The sequence below is a fragment of the Echinops telfairi genome, unplaced genomic scaffold (assembly GCF_000313985.2).
Source record: "Echinops telfairi isolate 266 unplaced genomic scaffold, ASM31398v2 ScPeMD7_3;HRSCAF=10, whole genome shotgun sequence".
NCBI lineage: Eukaryota > Metazoa > Chordata > Mammalia > Afrosoricida > Tenrecidae > Echinops > Echinops telfairi.
In genome coordinates this window covers 58083133-58092238 of record NW_022103899.1, presented here as the reverse complement: position 1 = coordinate 58092238, position 9106 = coordinate 58083133, and positions in this window count along the sequence as shown.

Genomic DNA, 9106 nt, shown 5'->3' with positions numbered 1-9106 from the left:
TCACATGATCTAGTACACAGGAATACTAAATTGGAGATGCACGGTGTTGAATCCCTTGGCAAAAAGAAAGTTTCAAGATCTCTCCTGAAGCATAAATCTGTCGGTGATAGGGTAATATCCATACACCTGTAAGAAAGAGCCGTCAGTACAACTATGACTCAACTCAGTGCGACAACCACCACTGCCAAAGATGGAAAAGTAAAGATTTTTGAACCAAGGGTTGCATTTGAAATTGATCAAATAGGCAATGATGATGTATTGATAATTATTGGTGACTGGGATGAGAAATCAATAAACAAAAAAGATGGAAAAAATGACCTTGGTGATAAACATGAAGCCAGAGATCACATGATTGAATTTTGCAAAATCTTCCGTTTACTTATTGCAATACATAAACAACATATTTATTTCAGCAACATTAACAGTGACCACCCATATGGACCTCGGTAGGTGAAATACAAAAGACTCAAGTCAACTGCATCTGTGGAGAGAGGCAATGAAGAAGTTCAATATCATCAGGACAAGGCCCGGAGCTGACTGTCTAACAGACCACCAATTTCTTCTCTGCAAGCACAAGCTAAAGCTGACGAAAATAAAGACAAGTCCGACGCAGCCAAAGTATGACCTTGAGTTGATAGATCCCATCTGAATGTAGAGACCGTCTCAAGAACAGATTAAATTCATTAAACACTCATGGCTGAAACCCAGATGATCTGTAAGATGACATCAAGGACAGCATACATGAAGAAATCAAAAGGTCATTTTAAAAATAGGAAAGAAAGAAAAGACCAAACTAAATGTCAGATGAGACTCTGGAACTTGCTCTTGAATGTAGAGTAGCTAAAGCAAATGGAAGAAATGGTGAAGTCAAAGAGATGAACAGAAAAGTTCAGAGGGCAACTCAAGAAGACAAAGTAACCTATTGTAGAAAAGTACAAAGACCTAGAATTAGAAAGCTAAAAAACAAGAATACACTCAGCATATCTCAAGCTAAAAGGGCTGAGGGGAAAAAAATTCAATCCTGATGGTGAACTATTGAAGGATTCCAGTGGGGAAATCTTAAACGATGGAGGGAGCATCAAATGAAGATGATAGGTGCCTTAGTCCCCTTTCAGGTGGAAATGAACGTTCCCCAGTAGCTCAATTTTCAGCCAAATAATAGACAGGTCTATGGAGGAACAATAACACTAGTGAGTAAAGACACCTTAGAACAATAAGCCATTTGAGACCAAAAGGGCAGCATCTACAGAAGACACAGGAAGGAAGCAGGATAAGTGAGGTTACATTGAGGAGATTGCAATGCATGAGATCAAACACAATGTAAATGAATTGTTGAATATAAAACTGATTATCTGCTTTGTGAACCAACACCCAATACACAATAAGAAGTGTTTTTAAAAGAAAAAGATGAAGGAATACAAAAATCTCTGAACCAAAAAATCCTGGTCAATGTTCAACCGTTTCAGAAGGTAGCATATGATGAAGAACCGATAGTATTAATGGAATAAATTCAAGCTACACAGAAGATATTGCAGGGATTAAAAAACAAGCCTCCAGGTAATGAATGACTATGAATTGACATGCTTCAACAAACACATGCAATGATGGAAGTGCTCATTCTTCTATGCCAAGAAATGTGGAAGACAATTAACCTGGCCAACTGACTCACAGAGATCCTTATCTCTGTCCTTTCAGGGAAAGGTGATCCAACAGAACGTGGAAATGAATTGAACAATATCATTGAGTTCACACACAAGTGAAATGTTGCTGAACATCATTGAAAAAAAGTGTTGCCATAGTACATTAACGAGGAACTGTCAGTACCCAGGCTGGCTTCAGAAGAGGATGTGGGACAAGGGATCTCATGGTGAATGTCAGAGGAACCTTGGCTGAAATAAGAGAATCAGAAGAAAGACCAGGAAGATGTTCACTTGTGTTTTAACTGTGCAAAGGCATTCCACTGCATCGATCACAGCAAATTATAGATAGTATTTCAAAGAATGGGATTTCCAGAACCTGTGCTCACGCAGAACCTGCACAAAGACCAAAAGGAAGTTGTTCAAAGAGAACAAGGAGATAATGCATGGTTCGTGTGTGTTTGCTTGCTTGTTTTTACAGTAGGGGGGGTTATTAGGGAAGTCAATAGGCTACCGCAAGTCAAGATCAGCAAAGGATACAGTCATTGGGCTGTCTCCTCAGCCAGCGGTCAAGTCTCTCTCTGGCTCTTAGCCTCTCAGTCATGTGGTCGCCAAGTCTCTCTCCTGTCCCCACTCAATAATGCATGGTTTTAAATCAGGAAAGGTATGTGTCAAGGCTGTATCCTTTGACCATTCTTTTTTTTATTATTGATTATTTTATTGGAGGCTCTTACAAATATTATAACAATCCGCAAATCAATTACATCAAGCGAACTTGTACAGATGCTGCCATCATCCTTCTCAAAACATTTTCTTTCTACTTGAGTCCCTTGATATCAGCTCCTCTTTATTCCCCATCCCCCTACCACACTCATGAACCCTTAATAAATTATATATATATATTTTTCATATCTTACACTGTCCAATGGATTCCTTCACCCATAGTTCTGTCATATATGGAGGGGAGTTACACAGCCATCATTGCTATCAGTTCCCCCCCTCCCTTCCTGTACCCTTATGGAATCGTTACTCCCATTACTGTTTCTGAGGGTTTTATCTATCCTGGATTCTGTGTGTTGAAAGCTCTTATCTGTACCAATGTACATAGACAAGTCTAGTTAGATTTGTGAGGTCGGACTAGGGCCATGATAGTATGGGGAGGAAGCATTAAAGAACTAGAGGAAAGTTGTGTGTTCTGTCAGTGCTACACTGCTCCCTGGATGAGTCGTCCTTCCATGTCTCCCTCCTGTGAGGGAGTGTCCAATTATCAACAGATGGGCTTTGGGTCTCTACTCTGACCCCTCTCCTTCACAACAATATGATTGTTTGGGTTTTTTTTTTGATATCTGGTCCCATTGACACCTCATGATCACACCAGCTGGTGTGCTTCTTCCATGTGGACTTTGTTGCTTTCCTACTAGATGGCTGCTTGTTTAAGTTCAAGCCTTTAAGACCCCAGACACTGTATATTTTAATAGCCGGGCACCATCAGATTTCTTCACCATTTGCTTATGCACCCATTTGGTCTTCAGTGATAGTGTTGGGAAGGTGACTACCACACAGTGCCATGTTATGAGATCAAAGTGTTCTTGAGCTGAGGGAAGACTTAAGTAGAGGCCCAAAGTCTGTCTGCTACCTTAGTTCTTTAACATATAAATATATATACATAGACCCAAACCCCTATCTTTATATATTAATATATTTACATTTATACATATCTATGTTTATACCCCTATATCTAGCTTTTACCTCCTAGTTCTTTCCTCTATTTCCTTCTGCCCCACCTTCATGTTTGCCCGTCAGCTCTCAGCAGTTCCTCTCAGCTACATTACAATTGATCAAACACCACCAGGCACTCTACACTCGCCTGACCATCTATTTTAGATCCCTTGATGTTCCCCTGACCCTGAATTTGTTGGCTCAATGCTCTCTTCCCCACCCACAGCCCCTCCCTCCTCTACCATGATCCTCCTACCCCGGAATCATAGGTCCTATTGTTTTCTTCTCAGGGTTGTTTGTCCTGCCTATCTTATAAAGATAGACATATGATAAAAATCAAAATAAAGGAAAAGTCTTTACATAGTTCCAGTTCTGTTGACCTTTGTGAATGTCCCCCAACCTGGTCAGGTGAGGTGCCAAGTACGACCTCTGAGTCAGAGTCTATTTTCGGGATTCCTCAAGGAATTCGTGACTTTGCTCCCGTTGCTGATCCATGATTCACCCCACTGTGGAGGAGGGGAGGGTCAGACCAGACACACTTCCTGTACTGTCTCCGGTATTGTTTTCTGTTGTGCAGTGGGCCTTTCGCCATTCTTACTCAATCTTCAGGCTGAGCAAATAATCCAAGAAGCTGGACTATGCGAAGAAGAATGCAGCATCAGAAGTGGAGAAAGACTCGTGAACGACCTGCAGTAGGAGGATGCGACACAGCCTTGCTTGCTGAAAACAAAGAGGACTTGGAGCCCTAACTGATGAAGATCAAAGTCTACAGCTTTCTGTGTGGAGGACACCTCAACCTAAAGAAACCCCAGATCCGCACAACGGGACCCGTACATGACATCATGGTGAACAGAGAAAAGACTGAAGTTGTCAAGGATTTCATTTCACTTGGATCCACAATCAACACCCATGGAAGCAGCAGCCGAGAAATCAAAGGATATATTGCACGGGGGGTGGGGGGATGGGGGTGGGGGGCAAATCTGCGGCAAACAAGATCCCTTTAGAGAATTCTAAAGCAAAGATATCACTTGGAGGACTCACGTGTACCTGACTCAAACCATGGCATCTTCCATCCCCTCCCGTGAAAGCGAAAGTGGGGCCATCAATAATTAATACATTTGAATTAATGAATTCAATTAATTAATTGAAGAAGAGCTAACACAACTGTCTTGGAGGAAGTATAGCAGAAGGCTCCTTAGAAGCCAAGGTGGCAAGATCTTGTCTCAGATGCTTACTTACTCTTACTCCTGATCTTTCATTTCCAGACCCCTGCTGTCCCCACTCCTTGCCAGCCAACTCTGGCCAGACGGCCTAATTCCCACTAGCCACCAAGCGGGTGGGGCTCCTGACCCCAGACCCCTCCACCCTTTCCCCATCCCTCAGAGCCACATCTCTCCCCACCTGTCTGGCCGCATCCTCCCCAAACTGCCCAGAAACTCAGCAGAGAAGAACAGAACGAGGCGAAAGCGAGTCCCAGAGCGACGGCTGCAGACAGCTATGACCAAAGTCCCAGAATGCTGCAGTTCCCTGCCAGGTTGCACACCACGTTCCCACGGGAGGCAATCAGCACAGGGTGGAGACAGCTGTTCCTCTCAGCAGATGTGTACTCCCCCGCCGGTCCCCATGACTCCCTGGAGCCCCGCCAGCTCCCCACTCACTCGGGCCCAGCAGCCAGCGAGTCCGGGTGGGGCTGAGGGGGGTCAGCAGCCTCCGAGGGCTCAGCTGTACAAGGGACGGCAGGCTGCTCTTGGGTCACTTTGCCAGTACTTCCTTCTGAGGCAGGGCAGAGGCCTCTCTGTCACTCTGTCCTGATGACTCCCTGGGGCCAAGACAATCAAGGTGCACTTTACAAACACCGATTGGGGTGGGGGTAGGCAGTGTGCAGGGAACTGGGCTCTTGGAGGCTGTGAGCTGCCACGGAGTCGGCCCCTACACACAGGACACCGTTGTTTTCATTGACAAAGGAGATCACCAGACTTTTCTTTGTAGTCTATCTTAGTCTGGAAGCACCACTGGAGCCTGTTCTGCATTATTGTAGCAACACATAAACCTCCACAGGCAGATGGGTGGTGGGTGTGCCTGAGGTGCATCGGCCAGGAATCGAACCTGGGCCTCCTGCATAGAAGGCGAGAATGCTACAATGACCCGGCCACTGCCCTTAGCTATTAGCGTGAGGGAAGAGCAAAACCTTCTTTGCTGGATTCCAACTCACGGGACCCCAGAGGCCACAGCATGACTGCCTCTGGGGGTCTCCAACACGTCGTCTTTATGGAAGCAGACAGTCGCCTCTTTCTCCCACCGAGTGGCGGGGAATTTCAAGCCTCAACCTTTCAGTCACCAGACGAGCAACTCAATACTACACCAACCAGGCCGCCATCTCTAGTAGGGCTCACTGCCAAGGAGTAGATGCCAACTTGTAGCGACCCTCTGACTGCCCTTGTGGGCCTCAGAGACCTAAATCTTTATGGGACTAGAAAGCCTCATCTTTCTCCCAAGAAGTAGCTACTGGTTTCAAACGACTGACCTTGCAGTTTGCATCCCACGCTCACTTCTGGGGCTCAAAAAAAACCTCACTGCCATTGAGTCAATGCCAACACATAGCAAACCGCTGATGCCCTGGGCAGGGCACAGGGATTCCCCAGGAGCTAGCAGAGGGAGAGAAGGGAGCCCGGTGCTGGTGAGCTGTGTTGGCAGCATGCCCAGGGGGCCATGGGACAGAGGCTGGTCCTGGCTGTCTGCTGAATGAGGGAGGCTGTGGAAATAGACATAGTGGGCTCAGAGGGCACCATTGTGCCGCTTGAGAGGATTCTGGGCCATCCACACCCTCTGGGGCCCTCTCAGACACCAGCCTTTCCCTATGAGTCTCATCTCCTGGAGGGCCCCTGCTGTCTGACTGCTGCCCTGCAGCCTGCAGTCCCTGGAAGACGGGGACCCAGGGGACAAAGAAGTGACATGCCTGACATCCAAGAAGGATCCGGTCCCTGGAAACATGGGGCCGTGGGCCAGCTCTCACATGCGCACGAGGCGATTGAGTAATGCCACCTTGGTCTTCAGCGTGATTGAGACAGAGGGACGGCTTGAGAACAACCAGGAGAGGCCACCGTATCAAAGTCCACAGTAGACAGTCCAGTTTCTTCCCCAGCACCTTAATTCAAAGGCACCCATTCGCCTTTGAGTGTTCTTCCTCAAATGTCCAGAGTAGGATGTAGTTTTTCTGTCAGCGTGAAAGGCAGGGCAGGACCAAGTCGTCTGGGCGCCTCACTCCAGAGACTGTTCTGGAAGCCAGCCTCCCCATCTCTAGTCCTGGCACCCGCCCCCCAGCCTCTGGGTTTCCTGGTAAGAGATCACTCACCACCCGAGTGTCTGTGAGCTCAGCGGGGCCCAGGCTGCTGGGGAAACACAGCTGAAACTACTGGGGTAAGAAGGTGCTGACGTTAGAAATAGTTGCTTAATTTCGTAATGGGTAGGAGCATGTCACATTTCACCGACGGCAACTCCCTATGAACTCCCTATGTCCGACATCACGGCAGCACACACTGACAGGTGGGGAATCGAACCCGTTTGACCTCATCCTTCCCGGACCCCCCAGAACCGAAGCAGAAAAGAATGCACCAGGAGACTGTGACGAGGCAGCCAGCTGACTCCAGCGAGCCAGGGCCATTGGAAGGTAGATTTGTGAAAGAGCAGTGCCTGGGCCCCACCCTTGCACACGGTCCCGAAGGTTCACCACGCCGAGTCCACCAAGGGAGCCTTTGGGCCCCTCTGATTTTACCTGTCACCTCGCGTCCCCTTGTATCCACCACTGATAATGTGGGGAGAAGGTAAGGATGCCCCCGGATGTCTTTGCCCTGGGCACACTGGTTGTTTCAGTGGGCCCCACCGACCTGGGTTACCCACGGCCACCCAGCACGCTTACCGTCAGCCATAGAAACAGACTGCTAAGTGAAGGAGAAAATGACCACTGGCTGCTATAGAGTCGATGGTGACTCATCGTGACCCTGTACGAGAAGGTGGCACTGGCCCCGGTGAGCTTCCTAGACTAACTCTTTACGGGAGTAAAAAAAACCTCATCTTTCTCCTGCAGACAGAGCAGCTAGCGGGTTTTGAACTGCTAAGTTTGCAGTTAGCAGCCCAATTTGTAACCGCTACACCGCCAGGGATCCCGGGGTGTGGAAAAGGGGTGTCCTACAAGGATATTGAGGGGTTGGGGAGACTTGAAAACCACCCGGGGGGAACCACCGATAGCTACAGAAGGGGCCCGAGGAGGACCCCGTGCCACCGTGGCTGCTGGCATTTATCATGGCCTTGTGTCAATGACGACTGTGGCATGGGACAGTGGCGCTGCTGCCATTCCACCCTTGCCGAGTGACCGAGAACATTCCACACATGCGGAGCACCGGCTCCTGATTTCAACCCTAGGGCTGGCGCTCATGCGCCATGGTTGGTCGTTCTGAACTGCCAGCCTTGTGGACCACAGCCCCATGAATAACCACGATGCCACTTCTACTCCTTGCAAGAAACCAAAATGCTCCCAGGAGAAGGCAAGAGGGCAAGTCTCAAAGGCAAAGTGTCTGCCTTCAAGTCTTCTGTATGCTGGATGCAAATGTGGCCAGAAAAGCAAGCGCTTGGCATTTCGGCTTCCCCAGGGGGTCAAGGTGCCAGGCAGCAAAATCAGGGACAGGCTTATTCCAGAAGCCCTGTTGTGAACGTGCTGAAACGCTCGGGGCCCTTTCTGTCCATAGGAGAAGCAGCCTTTCTTTCCAGACAGGGCTGCTGTTGTCCTTCCTTACACGTGTCACAGCACCATGCAACAGCGCCCTGCCCCGTGTCATCCCCATGGTGGCTGGCATGTGCTCAGCCCCTGCGCAGCCCCTTCCAAGGCAGGGGACTCACCTGCTAGGACTTTATTGAACAGCATTGTCTTGTGACCCATGGAGTCTTCGTTGACCAATTTTCAGAAATAGATGATCAGGGCTTCTTTCTGAATCCACCTTCATCTGGGGGCTCTGCTCAGACCTGCCCACTGTGAGCGACCTTCCTGGATTCTGCAATAGCAGTGGCATAGCTGCCCAGCCGCCACCGTGTGACAGCCTGATGGATGAGTGGGGACCCCCACCAAGGTGTGCAGTGTTGTTAGGTGCCATCGAGTCCGTCCACTCACGCTGACCCGACATACAACAGAAGGAAACCCCCACCCCCACCCCACCCCCACTCCCACTCCGTCCTCACAATTGTTCTCCTGGTTGAACCCTTGGCTGTGGCCACTGTGCCCACCCACCTAGTGGAAGGCTGTCCTCTGTTTGGCCCATGTCCTTCTCCAGAGCCCATGAGGAAGGCTCCTCATCATTACCACGAAGGATCACTCTGGCTGTCCTTCCGAGGCGGATTCGTTTGTCCTTTGAGAAAAAGCCCGTGGTGCTTTCCACAGTCTTCCCTGGCGCCATCGTTCAAATGCCTCCATTCTTCCTCCGTCTTCCTTTTTCAATGTCCAACTTCCACGTGCATAGGAAGGATGGAAAATACCGTGGCCCCCACCGAATCTGAGACAAGGGCTTCAGAAGTCAGGACCCTCCCCCAACCAGACTCTTCCCAGCCCGTACCCCCAGAGTAGCCAAGGAGACATGCCCTGCTGGAGACGCTCCAAATGGCCACCACTTTGTCCGAGCCCAGCCAAGGCCATGCGAGGCCCCCAGGGCACAGGGCCTGACAGCCGAGTGTACCCTGCGCAACATCTGGAGCGTGCACGCCCC